Source organism: Notamacropus eugenii, chromosome 1 (assembly GCF_028372415.1).
Source record: "Notamacropus eugenii isolate mMacEug1 chromosome 1, mMacEug1.pri_v2, whole genome shotgun sequence".
In the NCBI taxonomy this organism is placed as follows: domain Eukaryota; kingdom Metazoa; phylum Chordata; class Mammalia; order Diprotodontia; family Macropodidae; genus Notamacropus; species Notamacropus eugenii.
Genome location: NC_092872.1, coordinates 248964664 through 248983230, shown reverse-complemented (window position 1 = coordinate 248983230; position 18567 = coordinate 248964664). Strand labels below are relative to the sequence as shown.

General features: G+C 42.5%; 1 pseudogene; it reads right to left on the bottom strand.

Annotated features, from left to right (window-relative positions):
- Nucleotides 1-14559: 14559 nt before the first annotated feature.
- On the bottom strand, nt 14560-15283 carry LOC140517332 (vesicle-associated membrane protein 4 pseudogene; annotated as a pseudogene).
- Nucleotides 15284-18567: the final 3284 nt, after the last annotated feature.

Genomic DNA, 18567 nt, shown 5'->3' with positions numbered 1-18567 from the left:
CAAGAATTCAGGATGTTCATTCTTCATTTTGGTTCACCCTTTTCTTCCTGGACAGGGGGCTCCTTTCTCATCTCTGCCACTCTATACCACAAACATGGCCACATGCCATGATCACGCCATTTGAGATTGCAAGGACAAAACCACATGGGTTCCAGTTAAACCGCAACTCTATTTTCTCTAAAAGAGAATGGCAGAGGAGCAGCTAGGTAGTGCAGTGGAGAAGAGCACTGGTCCTGAAATCAGGAGGACCTGAGTTCAAATGTGACCTCAGACATTTACTGGTTGTGTGACCCTGGGTGAGTCACTTAACCCACATTCTCTTAAAAAGGGGGAGAAGAGAGGTAAAGAAAGCTGACTCTGAAATTAGATGAGACCAGGATTTGAGTCCCATTTAAAAAAAATATCGATTAGCTGCCTGATCATGAAGAAAATACAATCACTTTGAGCCTCAGTTTTCTCATCTGTAAAATGAGGACCACCTGTAGTTCTTTCCTCATTGGTATATTGCTGAGGAGTAAATAAAATAATTTCAGTAAAGTGCTGGGTAATTTCCCCAGGTCTATTTCCTCATTTGTAACATGAGAGGTTTAGATTAAATGTCTCTAAGGTGGGATCTTGACTTTGAAGCTTCATATTATGTTGTACTGCAGGAAGCAGAAGCCTCACGGTCAGAATGCAGAAGGAAGGGAGCAGGTCTCCCAAGCCTCAGGAGCAGTCTATCAAGAGTATGGGAGGAATCATTTTAGCCTGGTTTGAAGAGAAGGTGCCTGTTTTCTAGCCTCCTTTTAAGGAGCTGGCTAGGCTTCTGGGGAATGATTACCGTACCTAGAATAGCTTGTAGTAGTTTAAATTTTGTTATTTGCATTTTCTGGGTGTGGAAACTGATGGGGGAGGGAAAGTAACCTGCCAGTGGTCACACAGCCAGGAGGTAAATGAATGTGGTTGTGGCAGAATGGGGGATGGGGTAGACAGATGCCCCCAGTACCCACTTCTGAGCAATGAAGGAACTTGGATCTCTCACAGAAGAGGTGGAAAGCAGCGCCCAAGACCTCTTGGGTTTCTCAGTGGCCAAACCTCTTATACCTTCCTTAAGCTGAAGGTTCCCATCTAGGGCCCTCCAGGACATCCTTAAGGTTGCTGCTTTTTAACTGGCCTTTCCAGAGGTTCAGCCAGACAAAACCATCTGCACCAACTATCTTATTACCATTTTTCTGGATGGCATTTCCACATGGCACCATGTTTTCAGAGAAGCAGGGGAATAGACAGGGCCTAACAGTCATAGGAGGAGATCATCAGCCCTTGATAGTTGGTAACAGACTGGGTCTTCAAGCTTGGAGAGCCATTGATCCCCCACTGGACTAGGGAATAACTATGTGAAAATTGCCTGTATGGTCAAGTCCATGAAGGGTTTCCCAGTATTGTACAAATCCCTACATTGCCCTTAATCTGGAAGATCCCATCTGACTGAAAACCTTTTGTCGCAATAGTGTTGGGAGATAGAGGTGGAGGTGGGGAGCTATCTCTCCCAGTAAAATAAGGAAGCCTAGGGAACATTCATCTCTCTCCTTTTATAGAGAGAGGGATTGTTGCTTCCCATGACTACTCTCAAGGGATTCTGAAATTGGAATTGTTCAAGGGTATGTGAGCTAAACTCAGGAAGACCTGAGTTCAAAGCCAGCCTCCTACACTTACAAGCTATGTGACCCTGGGCAATTTGCTTAACCCCATTGCATCCAAAAACAAAACAAACGAACAAAAAAGAGTGTATGGTCCCAATGGAACACTCAGATGTCGAGCTGAGTTAAAGGTAGGTGATAATGCCAAAGCATTTGGAGGCTAGCCTCTGAGTCAGTCTGAGGCAGCTAGGGGGAATCAGGAAGACATGAATTTAAATCCAAATTCAGATACTTATTAGCTGCGTGACCCTGGGCAAGTCAGTTAACTTCTATCTCATTTCCCTCATGTGTAAAATGGGGATGATAATAGCACTTAGCTCACAGGATTATTGTGAAGAACAAATGGAATTATAACAGTAAAGCACTTAGTACCCTGCCTGGCACAGAGTAGGTACTTAAAAAATGTATGTGTCTTGTATACCTGCTACCCCACCTGCCATCTACTTGCCTGCCTACCCATCCATTGGTTTGCAGGCTTGCCCACTGACTATCTGCCTCTTGTCACAAGATGCTGGTGACATGTCAATAAATCAACAAGTATTTATTAAGTTCCTACTGTGTGCCAGGCATTGTGCTAGACAATGGGGACACAAGCACTACATCTAGTACATGCACATGTGTGTATGTGTGTGTATGTGTGTATATGTGAGAGACAGTGAGACAAAGAGAGACAGAGAGAGACTGGATGAGAAAAACTGTGGGAAAAGACTATCTCTGGGGAGTACTCTATGTTCTGAGGTGAGGGAAAATTCAGGCTGAATCTATGCCATACTCCTTTGAAACCCCAGCAGTAGCTCTTAGGTCCCAGGTGGTATCTCCAACACCTTCTCTGCTGTTTGCTAACCAAGGTTTAAGAAACTTATTTTATACTAGGCAACCCAAATGAACCACATCTGAAGAGAAGGGGACATGCTCTGCTATACCAAGCACTCTAAGTCGCCTCCTTTTCTTCATGACATCCTGCGAGTGGGGGTAGGAAGAAGGGAAGGGTGTTTCTCCTCCTACGGAAGGGGCCCAGTGGTGATGCTGAGCTAGCTCTTTGAAAGAGGGAGTGTGGATTTGTGAAAGAGGCAAGAGTAAGCCTGGAGGGCCAGCTTTTATAATGTTACGTAACATGGTGATTGCGCCTAGGAAACAGGGTAAATGGCTTTGAACTTGGAGAAAACAAGAAGCCTTTCTGAAGTCTTGGCAAACGTCAAGAATACATAACTAACTCTGTTTAGCAATAGTTCGAAGGACGTAGAAGACCCAGGTGTTTGGGAGAATGGGAGCTAGGTGGTGCCACCTACCCACTCACCCCTTATTATTCCATCAATTCCTTCATCCAACATTTCTTAAAAACCTGCCTTGTGCAAGGCTAGGCACAGAAAGCGCAAGCAAAGATGGAGAAGTTGGCTTCCCCCTTTGGGAGCCAATAGCTTACAGGTCACCAAATGCTTTCTATTCAACAACTCTATGGGATAGGTACGGTAAATATTATTATCCCTATTTTATGAATTGACAAACTGATGTTCACAGAGACAGAGAAAATACGCATGGTATAACGATAGAACTAGATTTGGAGCTCACTATAGATCCCTTCCTCACCCATATCTGCTAGGCCTGGAATCAGGAAGACCTGAGTTCAAATCCAGCCTCAGACACTTACTAGATGTGTGACTGGGCAAGTCATTTAACCTCTTTGCCTCAGTTTCTGCATTTGTGAAATGGGAATAATAACAGACCCTACCTCCCAGGATTGTAATTGTAAACAAGGTAAGAACTGTAAAACATGTAGCACAGTGCCCAGCACATAATAGGTGTTACATAAATGTCAGCTATCTTATTCCTGTTATTATTTACTTGGTTCATGTTTTGTATTTATGTATCTGTACCCATATTGCTTCTCACAGACAGAATATAAATTCCCAGGGCCCGTGAGTTGGGAATGGCTGAACAGGTTATGGTATATGAACATGATGAAATACTATTGTGCTATAAAAAATAGTGAATGAGGTGGTTTCAGAGAAACCTAGGAAGCTTTGTATGAATGGTTGCAGAGTGAAGGAAGCAAAACCAGGGGAACAATTTATAAAATAGCAAGAATATTAGAAAGACAAAGAACTTTAAAAGACTTAGGGACTCTGAGCACCACGATGACCAACCACAATTCAAGAGGACTTGAGACGAAACATGCTATCCCCCTCCTGAGAGGGATGTGAAGGACTCAGAATCTGTCTGTCTGTCTGTCTGTCTGTCTCTCTCTCTCTCTCTCTCTCTCTCTCTCTCTCTCTCTCTCTCTCTCTCTCTCTCTCTCACACACACACACACACACACACACACACACACACACACAGATGGGTCAATATAAATACGTACATATTTATAATGGCATTTTGTTTTTCTGACTTTCTCAGTTGGGCTGAGTAGGAGAGAGAAGGAACAGGAGGGAAAGAAGTGGATCTGAAAAAAACATTTAAAGATAAAAAATCTAAGCCACGGGTACAGTGACTGTTTTCATTGCTGTCTATGCATCCGCAGCACTTTAGGACCTGGAAGGGAGTGAGGGCTCCGTTACTGTTTATTCACAATACTATAGGATCACAGATTTAGAGCCAAAAGGACCTCTGATATCATTAGGTTTACAAATGAGGAAACTGAGGCCAAAGTACTTTGCCCAAAGTCACATAGCTATAATGGGAGCAGACTGAGATTTGAACTAGGGTTCCAGGTTAAAATACTGACTGCTATTTTCCTACATGGATGATCACAAGCGAGTCACTTTTTGTTGTTTAGACCTCACTTTCCTCACCTGCAAAATGAGGAGTGGATTGGTAGAGATTCTGTTTAAGGTCCCTTTCTAAATCTATGACCCCTTGGACTTGCTCAGAGAGCAAGGTTGAGTTGATCGTGAAACCAAGACTCCAACCCAGGTCTCCTGACTCCAAATTCCTTGCTCTTTTCACCACACTGCCTTTCTTGTGCAATGGGGATCTTCATATGCACCAAACCCCCTCATCTGGGCTAACTGATGGGGTGAGCACATGAGCCAAATCCCCATACTCTCAGAAGAGTATGTAACAGCCGCTTCTGGGTCTGTACCCTCCTACTCCAGGAGGGCAGATAAGATATGGTTATCACAATAGGAGACAATTTAAAAGTGATTCAGGAAAGACAAAAATAAACATTACAAGATGACCAGGATACCATGAAGGAATGTTACTTTGAAAGACTTAAGCATTTTGATCAATACAGTCACAAATCTTGACTTCATAAGTCTAGGTTCATAGGAGCAGAGATTTAGACCTGGAAGGGGCCTCAAACACCATTCACTTCAACGGCCTCATTTCAGGGAGGCCCAGGAAGCAAAGTGATTTGTCTGTGGACACAAGTAGTGTCAAGTGTGACATTTGAACCCAGGACCCCTGACTCTAGAGGCTCTTGCCAGAGAGGTCCAGAAAGATATCACCAATATGCTGATTTGTTTTGTCTGATTATACTTATCTGTCACAAGGGAGGCAGGGTTGTTTGGAGCCAGGGTAGAGGAAGAGTGAGTTATTGGATAGTGACAAAGATGCAGAGGAAGAAGAAGAAGGAGAAGGAGAAGAAGAAGAAGAAGAAGAAGAAGGAGGAGGAGGAGGAGGAGGAGGAGGAGGAGGAGGAGGAGGAGGAGAAGGAGGAGGAGGAGGAGGAAGGAAGGAAAGAAGAAAGAAAGAAAGAAGGAAGAAGGAAGGAAGGAAGAAAAGAAAAGCATCAATAAAATATTTTTTAAAATAAAAGGGAAAAAGTTTGGAAGGGCAATTTTGTTACTACTATATTACATTTATATACACTTTAAAAACTATGTGACAGAAGTTCCTAGTATTATATACAGTTCTCTTCTTTATTTTCTTTGTAATTTGAAATATTTGTGTGTGTGCATGATTAAGTTAATAACTTCTGGATTGTTGTTTTTTTTAATGTTATAGAAGTTAAGAACCAGGTGAAGTTTCTTTGACTGAGATGGGTCTTAGGGATAGGGACTGAATTTAGGATTTCTTTGGTATAGGGAATTCCCAGTTGAGGAAACTTCATTTACCAGCTGAAGTTGGTGCCTTGTCTTCCAATTGATAATCTTAGAGGGTTGCCTAGAGCATTGAATTAAATGATTTGCCCAGGGTCACACAGCCAGTATGTGTCAGAGGAAACACTTGAATTCAGGTCTTCCAGACTCTGAGATCAATTTTCTATTCACTAGGCTAGAGTGCCTTAAAAGATTGGTCTTAAAAGGACCGTTAATATTTGGCTGGCAGAGAGGAGGACGGAAAGTAGGTGTTTCCTCATCTGCCCAATGAGAGCTTGGTTAGATGACTGCTAAGGACCTTCTAAGTCGAACTTATTGGAATTCGCCTTTCTTTGTAACCCCAGTGCTTAGCACAGGGCCTGGCACATAGTAGGAGTTTAATTAATACTAGATGACTGACTGGCTAACTGATTCTAGGAACTCTGGACTCAGGGGTCCTGGATTAATTTCGTCTGTGCAATTTATCAGCTTTGGGGGCTGAGACAAATCACTTAACCTCTCTGAAAATGCATTTCCTGGTCTGTTAAAGGCAGACATAATATTAAGTGGTCCTAGCTATTTCAGAGAATTGGGAGAGAGCACTCCTTATCAGCCTCTAAAATCCTATGACCTTTGGCTTCCCTCCCCCTCCCTCACCTGTAGAGAAATGATTATTTCCTTGACCTCATCATTACCTACAAGTATTCTTCTGGCACAATCCTGAAAAGCTTCCTTCTGATTTTAACCTCTTAAAATTCCTCTTTGTCCTCCAGTCCTTCCATTTCTCTCTGATTTCCCAATCTATCACCACTCCTGCTCTGGCCTCCCTTTTCTTCCCTTCATGGTCTTGACTTCATAATTAGTCATTTCAGCTGAATACCTAATCCTCTATCCAGGAATCCTTGTCCTCTCAAAACTCATGCCTTGTCAAATTCCAACCTTGCTGCTAAAAAAAGCCTACTGATTGGCTAGGTCTCCACATGTGTGATATCTAATCTTATCTGGGCCCTCACTGTTCCATAGCCATCCCTTTATTGTTACTTAATAGACTCTCATAGTCCTCACAGTGGTTGTTCTAAATCTCTTCTCTTTGAGTCCCCTCCACCACTGCCTCTCATCAGAGGGCCTTGCCTCCTCCTTAATAGGGACAAAAGAGGCTATCTTTCTCTACTACCTCAAAACCTTTGTGCAAAATGCCTTCTTCTCTCCCAGTTTATTTCAATCTCCAAAGAAGAGGTGGCTTTTCTCCATGCTAAAGAGGAAATCTTTACCTGTGTCCTTGATCCATTTTTCTCCTGTCTCCTCTGAGTGCTTGCCTCTTTGGCATCTTCCTCTCTCATACTCAGTCTTTTCTTTCAATCCCTTTCTCTTTCCCCATTTTCTGCAAACTTACTTGGGCAAGTCTGATTGATCTAAAAGCCTTCACTTGATTTGGCCAGCTCCTCAAATTATCATCCTATATCTCTCTTCCATTGCACAACCTAACTCCTAGAACAAACAGTCTACATCTATCTCACTCCCACTCATTTCTCCTTTTTTCCATTTCTGCAAAGTTACCATCTATCTCTTAACTTCTAATCTGATGACTTCTTCTCAGTCATCACCCTTTTTGACCTTTGGTCAACTCTTAAGATTGTCCATCATTCCCTCAAGGCTCTGTCTGTCCTGGACCCTGTCCTCTTTTCTGTATGTGAGAGAATCATTCTCAGGTGATTTCAGCAGCTCACCAGTCATCTCAACAGCTTGGTGGCAAAGTGGAGTGAATACTAGAGTTGATTTCAAGAAGACCTGAGTTCAACCCTGACTTAGATACAGCCTAGCTGTGTGGGCAAGTTACTTAACCCTTATGAGTCTTTTCTATAAAGCGGGAAATTTTTCCTCTTCTGTAAAATGGGAAATTTTTCCTCTTCTGTAAAATAAGAAATAATGGTACCCTCCTCAAAGGATTGCTGCGAGGATCAAATGAGATATTATATGTGTAAAATGCTTTGCAAATCCTAAAGTAACATGTAAATGCTGGCTATTATTATTATCCCTACAAAGATGTCTCCCCAATCTCTCTCTATAACCATTCACTAGCCTGAACTCCAGTGGTCATCACCAGTAGCCAGTTGGATGTTTCCAACTTAGCAGATGCTAAGAGGTTTGGGAGAGGAGGCAGGGTATACACATGCAGTGTTTTCAGGTGAGAGTTGAACTGCCCTATTTTTTCTTTACATAAAAAATATTACGAAAGAAGTTGGACTGAACTAATGGCATCATTTATTCAATCAAAAAACTTTTTAAAAAAGTATTTACCATATTCCAGGTACTGTGCTAGGACCTGAAATACAAAGATAATAATGAAGAGTCCTCACCCTGGCACTCTGTTTACATCACCCATCCCTTCTTCTAAGTCTTTCAGAGATCTGAAGATGGAAGGGAATTCAGAGGCCATCTTGTTTAATCCCCCCATCTTAAAAGATGAAGAAACTGACACTCAGGGAGGTTAAGTGATTTGTTCAGGGTTATATAGGTAGGAAACCAAAGTGGTAGCATTTGAACACAGTTCCTTTGACATTATACCTAATGTGATTTCCACATACCAAGCTACCTTCTTATACTACATTGCCTCCCATCAGCCCATTGTCTCTTTCTACTGTAAATTTAAATCTTTTACTTGCTATTCCAAGGAAATAAAAATATTCCTTGCTCCTCATTGTCAATTTCTGTTGATGCCCTCACCCAATTACCTTGTATTGTATTTTGTACATTAATACTTCCAAACACAAACTTTTCTTACATGAAAAAAGGAAGGAAGGAAGAAAGGAAGGAAGGAAGGAAGGAGAAAGGGAGGAAGAAAGGGAGGAATAAAAAGAAGAAGAAGGAAGGGAGGGAAGGAGGGAGGAAAGGGAGGAAGAAAAGAAGGAAAGAAAAAAGCATTTATTAAGTACTTATTATGTGCCCACACTGTGCTACAAAGTGATACAAATACTGAGCAAGTAAAACAGTCCCTACCCACAAGGAGCTAGCTTATGTTCTATTGTAGAGAGCATAGAAAGAGGAACTAGAAAGGAGAGTAGGTAAGGCATGAACAAAGCAGCATGGTAGAGAAATGGGCAAGGAGGGATATAGAGGCTTGGTTCTGGGCAACATAAGGTCACACACACCCCCTTCAGAGTCCAGGGTTCCAGGGGGCACAGTCAGGTGGGAGGGAGATGAAGAGAATGTCCAGAATTATCCCAGCAGCTTGATTTCAAAATGGCCAAGAAATGTGTATACTTACACAGGTACAGACTGCCTTCTCTAATGGAATATAAACTCTTCCAGAGGTTGATTTTTATTTGTAACTCCATGGCCTAGCCTAGTGCCTGGCATACAGTAGGTGCTTTAAAAATAAGTTTGTTGATTGAATGATTGATTCCATCAGTCCATTCCAATTTCTTTCATCAGTTTCCTAATCTGTAAAAAATTATATTGGACTTAATGATTTTTAAAATATCTTCTGTTTGGAAATTCATGATCCTATGATCTCCCCTTTCCATATTTTCCATTCTTTACCACCTATTTAAACAGATTAAGCAATTCACCTCTCCCTGTCTTCACTTAATTATTACTTCCTTTGCCCAGAATACTTTGCTCCCATGCTTGCAAACCTTTTTGTCCCTTGAATCACACATCTTCTAGGAAGATTAAACAGAAACCTTCACCAAAATATTTTAGAGTAGATTATACTTTCTATACCACTAACTCAAGTGAATTGACAAGCATTTGTCAATCTACTGTATGCCAGGCACAGCGCTAAGCACTAAGGATACAAAGAAAGGCAAAAATTCCATCCATGTCCTCAGGTAGCTCAGAGTCCAGTGGAGGAGACAACATGCAAATAACTACGTACATGCAATTTATCTAGAGGGTTAATGGGAGGTAAACTCAGGGGGAAGCTCCTTGCAGGATTTGGATAAATACAGTGAAAAGGCACCCAGTCACCTGCAAAGGATAGCAAGAAGGCCAATAATTTTGGATCCTGTATGGAAGGGATCAAAGTGTTCCAAAGATTGGAAAGGCTGGAAGGGACCAGGTGGTTAAAAAGCTTTAAAAACCAAAAGGAAGATTTTTCTATTTGATCCTAGAGGTAATAAGAAGACACTGGCATTTACTGACTAGGAGAAAATGACAGGGTTAGACCTAGACTTTAAAAAGAAAATCATTTTGGCAGGTGAGTGGATTAGAGAGGGAAGAAACTTGAGTCAGGGAGACCAATGAGAAGATTCTTGTCTCAGCATGTGGTAGGACCTACACCAGAGGGATGACTATGTGAGTGGAGGAAAGGGGACACTTGGGAAAACTTTTCTGAAGGTAGAAATGACAAGACTTAGCAACTGAAGGCAAAGAAGTCTGTCTGGATTTCCAGACAGAAGTCTGCACAGTGTGCAAGTAGTCACCTAAGAATAGTTCCAGATGAGTGGGGGAGGGTCTTGGGCAGCATATTGGGGTGTAGCCTTCACCCTTTGTGGAAAGTGGTGCTAGGATCCCATCTCTTGGCACTGCTTATTGGAGCCAAGAAAGCATCATGGATAGATGCCTTTAGGGATATTAGCCAGGACTCCAGGGGTCCCATTTCCAAAGGAACCGCTGTGGACTATCATTACTCAGTATTTCTACCCTACCCTAGTGTATTTCTCTTATCAGGATAAGCATTCACATCTTCATAAAGTATGTCAAAAGGAAGACTCCTTTTGCCAATGACAGAGAACATAGTTTGTGACTTTGCAGAAGCCTAGTGTTCTATAAAATGTTTCCTTCCAATCACCCATCCCAGGATTCTGCTCTCAAGAGCCATATTGGGAAATGGAGCCCAGAAGTGAGGCAGAAGAGTGCCTTGGAGTCATAATACCTAAATTCGAATCCAGGCTCTGAGAGAGTACCTGGGTGTGTCCCCTACCCACCCACCCACCAGTTAAGGAGCAAACACTTTGGGGAGCAGAGAGGAATTTGGGGTGTGAGATACTGTTTAAAATAAACTGTTTATAACACAGCTATGGTTATTACAAAGATTACAGAGACTAATCATCTTGTTATCTGACATCCTAGTTTATCTTAGAAAATCTATTTTTTTTAATCAAAGAAGCAAAGTAACAAAGCGGGAAGAGATCTTAGAGTCCACTATCTAGTCCAATTGGTAACCAATCAAGAAGCATCCTCCTCCCTCCACCAATGACCTGAAAATGGTCCTCTAGCCTCTCCTTGAATACCTCTAGGGATGAGGAACTTACTACCTCCCAAGGCAACCCATTCCACTTTCAGACAGTTTTAATGGTTAGCAAGTTTTAAGGGGGGTGGGGGGAATTTCCTCTATTCAACATCCACTCAGTGCTCCTGGCTCCATCCCCTGGGGCCAAAAAGAACGAAGATGATCCCTCTTCCACAGCAGATTTCTTCAAATGCTCAAAGCCAGCTCTTGCAGGTTCACCTCAAGCTCTTGCTCTCCTACACTCATCCCTTCCTTCAACCTATCCTTAGGTGAGATAGTTTCTAATTTCTTCCCCAGCTTCCTCTGATTGTACTCCAGTTTGCTAGCATCCTTTCCTTCATGCCATCCAGACTGAACCCAATATCCTAAGGTAGTCTGACCAGGACCAGGACACAGTGCACTGGAACTGATGAGGGCTGGAAGAGAGGTATGAGACCCCCACAAAGACCAGGGTACCAGAGGCAAGTTGTCTGGAGAAGAATTCACAGACTCAGGCATTGTTGAGGTCAAGGAAAGATTTATTACGCTTTTCAGCAGGCAAAAGTTCTTAGGGAATCTGAAACCTTAGAGGGGTACAGGTAATGCTTATATAGGATATTCTATAGTACCACTTGTGCCAAAGATGCTAGCTAGGTGTTTTGGAGTGAGATTAGGGAGTGGTTAAGAAGTGGTCAGTTCTTAAAGAACTTTAAGTTCTTAAAGAAACATGCACTTTTGGTATTTTACCCAAAGTTCACTGGGAAATAGCCCAAGGCTGGTTTTAGGCCTGAAACCTCACTAAGTCAACCAACTGTCAGGGCTAGTTCAGAAATACCAGGTTGCTCTCATCAATGTCTTGTTAGACAAGATAAATGTAAGAAAGTATATGTATGTCTAAGTCTAGGATACATATGACTGATCAGTGAGTAGCAAATGTAATGACCCAGTGCACGGCTGGTTCAAACTCATGAACTCTACAGGTGCAGCTGACTACTATAGCAGGAAGGGAGATAGCGATTGTTGCTGGAGCAGGCTGAGTCCCTGGGCTGGAGAGAAACTGCCTGAGATAGTATTTTGAGGCTAGGGAGAGGTGATTTTTTAAAGAGAAATGTGATTTTAGAATTGGGGCCCAAGCCTGTGCACCCACATCAGAACCACCTCTTCCACTTGGTATAGACACTCTATTTTTATTACCACAGTCTAAGATAATTAAATGATAGCTAGCATTTGTAGAGTGGCAACACATTTTACACTCATTCTGTCCTTACAACAATCCCAAGAGGTAGATATTATAATTATCCCTATTTTATGGATAAAGAAACTGAGGCTGAGAGATGTCAGTGACTTGCCCCTGTAGCTAGTAAGTATCTGAGGCAGAATTTGAACCAGCTCTTCCCAACTCCAACTGCTTCTGACAGTATTGTCTTGTTTGTCTCTACTATGTCACACTATGGACCAATACTGAGTTTAAAGTCCACTAGAATCCTCAGGTCTGTTTCACACAGATGTTGGCCTACCCAGTCACCTCTCTGCTGACCTGTATTTACACAGCTGAGTATTTGTCTCATCTTGCCCAGGCACCCATGCCAGTGGTTGAGGCCAGGTAGGAGGCTGTAGGAGGGGAAAACCCCTTGGGGGGGAGGGTAGCAGGGCAGAATTTCTTCAGAGCACCCCAAGTCTAGGGGTTAAGGTAGATGTGGGGAGATCAGTTGTGGAGCTGGAGATCAAGGCCAGGTGGTCACTGCTGGATCAAGATACCAGAGTGTAAGGGAGCTGAGGGTCTGGCTATCTTAGCTGCTCTCCCCAAAGAGGCTTCTTGTTCTAGTGTTTGCCTTTTCTTGCACAGACTGGCCAGAATGGTGTTTGGCCTGATTTGCTGCGTACCTTCCTGCCTCACTTGCACTAATAAGGCAACAAGGTCAAATAGCATCCATCCTCCAAAACAGCTTTCCCTTCTCCAACTTGGGCCCCAGCACACACATGCGCACCCATGTGCACACACATGCACTAACCTGTACACATGCACAAAGACACATGCAGGGTGCGCACACAATCACACACATGCACACACACACCTCAAGGCCAGCACTTGATAGGATTACAATGCCAGAAAGGCATTGTGAGAAAGTGTCTCTCAATTCCAAGGTGTGTAAATTGGGTGCTATGCCACACCTCACCTTCTCTCTTGGGGCCTCTCTACCAGTCCTCTGGTTCTGGGGACAGTCCTATCATCTCTCTGAGACAGTGGATTTTTCTTGCCCATCCAACATTAGCCATAGTAGGTTGGGCTCTTTAGGGCACAGTTTGGCTTGGAATGAGCCCCTCATAACAAAGAATAGTGGAACACAGATGATCTGAGGAGAATAACCCCAAAATACGTTGTAGGAATTACCACCTGAATAATGGCAGAAAGGCTCTTTCTGCCAATTTCCAAGGTCTATTAGTGTGATAGGAAGGTAGTCAGATATGATCCCATTTGGACAAGGATTCCCCCCTACCCTCTAACCCTGGGGGAATAATACACCAATCTGTCTGGTGTATCCATGGTGTAGCCAGCTCATATAGTAGTCCTAAATACCTCCAGGTAGGTGCTGTTGGTAGAAACTGGGATAACGGTAGGAAAAAAACAGAGAGTGGACTAGTGGATTGAGTTATAATGAAATGTCATGGTTGGCAATAGTTTAGCCTAACTATTCTGACAGTAAGGAAGGAAGTAGTAGAATTACCATTCTAGAGATGCATTAGTGACATCAGTCTGTCCAACCTACCAGATGATATAAGGAAAGAGAATAAGCACATATTAAGTACTTTCTATGTGCCAGGGACTATGCTAAATGCTTTTACAAATATCACCTCATTTGAACTTCACAACTGTGTGATGTACCTACTATTATCATCATCCCCATTTTACAGTTGAGGAAACTGAGGTAGAAAGATGACTTACCCAGGGTCACACAGCTAGTAAATTACTGAGAGTGGATTTGAACTGAGGTCTTCCTGAGTCCAGGCCCAATGTATTATCCAAGGGCTTTTTAAACTTTTTCTACTCTTGACCCCTTCAGAGTTTCTTACCTTGTGGATCTCGACCCCTCTCTTCACTATGCCACCTAACTGCCTATAATAAAATGTGGAAAGGAGTATCTTTACCTGGAGGCCCATGAATACTACAGATCTTGACTGGAGGAGATTTGAGAGGGACAGTCATGAAGTTGGAAAACCACTTTCAGGAACAGATGATGGGAAGTCTGAGGCAGGAAAGGAAGTTAGGGTCAAGATAACAACACCAAGATGGCATCGTATTTGTTTTTAACAGGCAAAATAGGTTTACTGGAATTTCTTTAGTCATAGCTGAAAGTAGCAGTGTTGAAAACATTACTTTCTCCATAGATATATGGGAGCCATTTCTAAAACCTAGTTTTTTTACACGAGAAAAACTATACATTTTGTAATCATTAACTGAATGGTTACCATCCCTTTTTGCATAAAGTTTCATCTCAACTCCCACGCTATCCCTAAACTTGATGAATACAACAAATTCTACCCCCTCTAGTTTACAATAGGGAGTTGTGTTAAATTATAAATGTCATCATCAATGTTTAACTTTGTATACAAATAATGTATTGGCAAGTATCAAGTTTCAAATTAGGCTCCTATAATATGGAAAAGTAGATGTTTCTGTTTTAAAAATAAATTAATGACAGCATATTTTGGTGAAGGGAAGGAAGCTAATCAGGGACTTGTCAATGCTCCAATTTGAACTGGACACTTGCCTCTTTTCTACTTCTTGAGGAAAAATACTTTTGAAGGTCATATACATATTTCATTAAATTACGCAGCAATCTTTTTTTTAATTGTCCCAGGGTTTGTTTTGTTGGAGATCTCTGGTCCCCCAATTCAAGACGAGGAATGAGAATCACCAGTAAAGGGCTATCAGCCACTAGAGCCACGATGGCCTTCATTTTGCGTCCATGCTACCACATTGGTCTTCCAACCTCTTTAGATCTGTTGCTAAAAGCTGTTGCGTTATCTGATAAGCTTTCTGATTTGTCTTGTACCTCATCCAGACTCTCTCCTCTTTCAATCATTTGTGCAATATTGTCTCCCATGACATCAGTTACTTCAGTCACCTGATTCTGTACACGTCTAATTTTGTTGTTCCAAGGTCCAAATTTTGGGCGCGATAAGCCCCTTAGGAAAAAATCCTCTTATTTGGCTGAATCTTTTTCCAAAAGATTTCTCCTTTCACTTTTCATGGAACCAGTAACATCATCATCATTTAGGTGGAGTTTGAATTTAGGAGGCATCTTTATTACTCAAAGAGTTGGTTTCCTTTTCCCAACTTTAAGAGGCAGATATATACCACCTGGGCATCCTCCCTGGCTTCTTGTTGCCCCCTTAGAGCCAGGTCAGGCCAAGTTGGGCAGGGGAAGGGAAAGGGAAGAAAGAGAAAGGGAAGAGGAAGAGGAAGGGAAGAGGAAAATGGCTGAGGGGGTGGACCCAGCATCAGACTTTTTGCTCCTCCACTGTTCAACACCAAGGTGGCATCATATTTACATAGGTACACGTTGTTTCCTGCAGCAGATCATATGCTCTTTGAGAGCAGGGGCAATTCTGTTCACGTCTTTGAATCCTTAGCAATTGGCAGTTTCTGGCAAATAGTAAGTGTTAAATCAGAGGTGGGAAACCTGCTGCCTCAAGTTGCTCTCTGGGTTCTCAGGTTTGGTTTTTTGATTAAATCTGGTTGGATGCATCAAAGGGCCACACTTGAGGACTTAGAGGGCCACATTTGGCCTCAAGGTCGCAGATTCCTCATCCCTGTGCTAAATAAATGCTTCTTGGTTGTTTGATACTCTTGATTTCATGCCTGTAAGTCTTATCTCCCCAGACAGACTGTAAGCTCCCTGAAGTTTTTGGTTTTTAGCCCAGTGCTACACAGAAAATTACAGTCTCAGGGCTGGGAGGGACCCTAGAAGTCATCCAGTCTAGCTCACAGCTGAACATGAATCTATGTACACCAACCCTAAGAAGTGGTCATCCGGCTGCCTGAAACTCACTTGATGTGAAACAGTTCACATAACTCTTCAGGTAGTTCTAATTGTTGGGATTTTTCTTGTATTACGTATGCTCCTTTGGAGATTCTACTTATCCACCCTTTGCTCCCTCCCGCCCTCTGAGGCCAAGCAGAAAAGTTAAATTGCCTCTTCCACAGGACAACCCTTCAAATACTTAAAGACAGCCATTATAGTGACCTAAATCTACTCTACTCCAGACTAAACACTCCCAGTTTCCCTAGCCAGTCCAGCTGAGCAAGATAGTATCCCATCCATCTCCTGAGCTTTTAACAGAAGTAAACTTAATGGGGACTCCTTGAAGACAGAAAGGAATTCCTAAGGCTAGGAGTCAGGAGGTATACCTGGGCTCCATGTGTTCTCCTGCATCTGAAACTGTACCACAAAAGTTGATGAGAACTTATCAATCTTAGTACAGGCACTGTGCTAAGGGGTGGGGAGACAAAGAAAAGCAAAAAGAACTCTGATATCAGAGATCACCATCCAATGAGGGAGAGATCATACAAACACTGTGAGCAGCAAGAGAAAGTCAAATTGTTTATAATCGGAAAGAAAGACACTACCTTCAAGGGGCATGTTAGTCATGCCAAGGATATAATGGGCAAAAAGATCCCTTTGATCTTTAGCATGGAGCCTGTTCTTTGGGTTCTTTGGATATGTGTGTGTGTGTGTGTGTGTGTGTGTGTGTGTGTGTGTGTGTGTACTGCAAGGAGAAAGTGGTTCCTTACACAACAGATGAGGTCTTGATTGTCCTTCATTTTCAAAAAAGACTGCGGATATCACAGGTGATCTCTTAACTTATTTATGAAATGGATTTGAATGAGGTCCACTTGTGCAAAGTGTGTATTAGAAGCCATAAACCTGCAGGGTTTCTCCTAGAATCCTGAAGAAAAGAATAAAAATATTTTCTTTCTTGGGGACCTAACCTTCCAGTTCCATGTGAACCAAATGAGAGGCCCAGGGAAGGAATTTGTACATTAGATTTTACTTTCCTTCAGGTACTCTATTATCCAGCTACACTGACACTTTGCTTTCCTTAAATAAGACCTTTCAGCTGCCCACCTCCATGCCTATGCACTGACTGTCCCTCACACCTGGAATGTTCTCCCTCCTCTCCCGGTTTCCCTGACTTCTTTCAAGACTCAGCTCAAGCCCTATCTTTGGCAATAGCCCTTTTTTTATCTCTCAGCTCTTCCCTCTATGGCTTTTGTCCAATTTATCCTGTCCATAGATTGTCTGAACATCGATTTTTGCATGCTGTTTTCTTCCTTCCCTCCTTGAAGGATGGCTGAGATCATAATTTTCCCTTTCTTTATATCTGATGTAAGGTGGTTTCCAGTCCTCTCACTAGCCTAGTCATCCTCCTGGGCATGCTCTCTAGGCTAGTCAATATCCTTCCTAAATTGGTGCCTGGAATCTGATCCAAAACTCTTCAGATATGGTGCGAGTGGTCTGAGCAGGGCAGAGTCCAGTGGGACTGTCAAAGCAGATGCTCAGTAAACATGTTGCTCACTTATCAAAACCCCAGCTTATAGAATGGGTGTGTTGGGAAACAGATAGGTAGTCTTCCTGAGTCCCTGGTCCTAGAATGTCAGCCTTGAAGTAGTCCTCGACCCAGGAGGGGACACTTCCCTAAAGCCCTCTTTGTAATTAAGGGAGGGCATAGGGCATGGGGAAAAAATGCAATTCAGCCTGGGCTTTAGGTACTAATCTCCAGAAATTCCTGTTTTCTTGCCTGGATGAGAGTTAGGTCCTTGTTCTGGCTTTATCATCACATGGTTTTCAGTTTGGGCACCACCATGCTCACTGAGACTAGACTCAGAAAATCTTTGTGTGCCTACTCAGTCTGTCCTACTCCTCACTGTCCGACCTTGCAGGTCCTGATGGAGACCTTAATGGAGGAGAGTAAAAATATGCATCGAACAGAACTCCCTACTGGCCCTGCTGTCCTTCTCTGTCCCCCAGGGCACCAGAGGTTGAATACTGAATAAATAGTGCCCCTAAGGAGCATTACAGTCAGGAAGACCAGAATTCAAATCCAATAAATTGTGAGCTCCTGGGGGTGGAAGTGCGAGTGGGATGCCCTTCTTTGCTACCTCAGTGGTTAATACAGGGCTTGGCACATGGTAGGCACTGGGTAAATGTTTACTGACTGAAATCCTGCCTCAAGCCACTAGTTTTGTAACCCTGGGCAATTCACTTAGTTTCTCTAAACCTTGGTTTTCTCATCTGTAAAATGAGACCAGTTAAAACACTTATCTTAAAGAGTTATTGTGTAGATCAAAAGAAATCCTATATGTAATGTGCTTTAAAAACACTAGCGTGATATATAAAAGTTAGCTGTTACAGTTTTTGTTCCTTCTGATTCCAAACCTACTATATCTCCACAAGGACCCTTGCCCACATATAATAGTACAGGGTGTGGCAAAAGTCTTAGTGTAGTTTTAAGTTAAGACTTTTGGGAATATGTGGTATATGTATATATATATATATATACACATATATGCAAAGTACTTTGCAAACCTGAAGTGCTAGATAATTATCAGCTGCTACTATTCACTGCATTTGATACATACCATGACCTTGTAA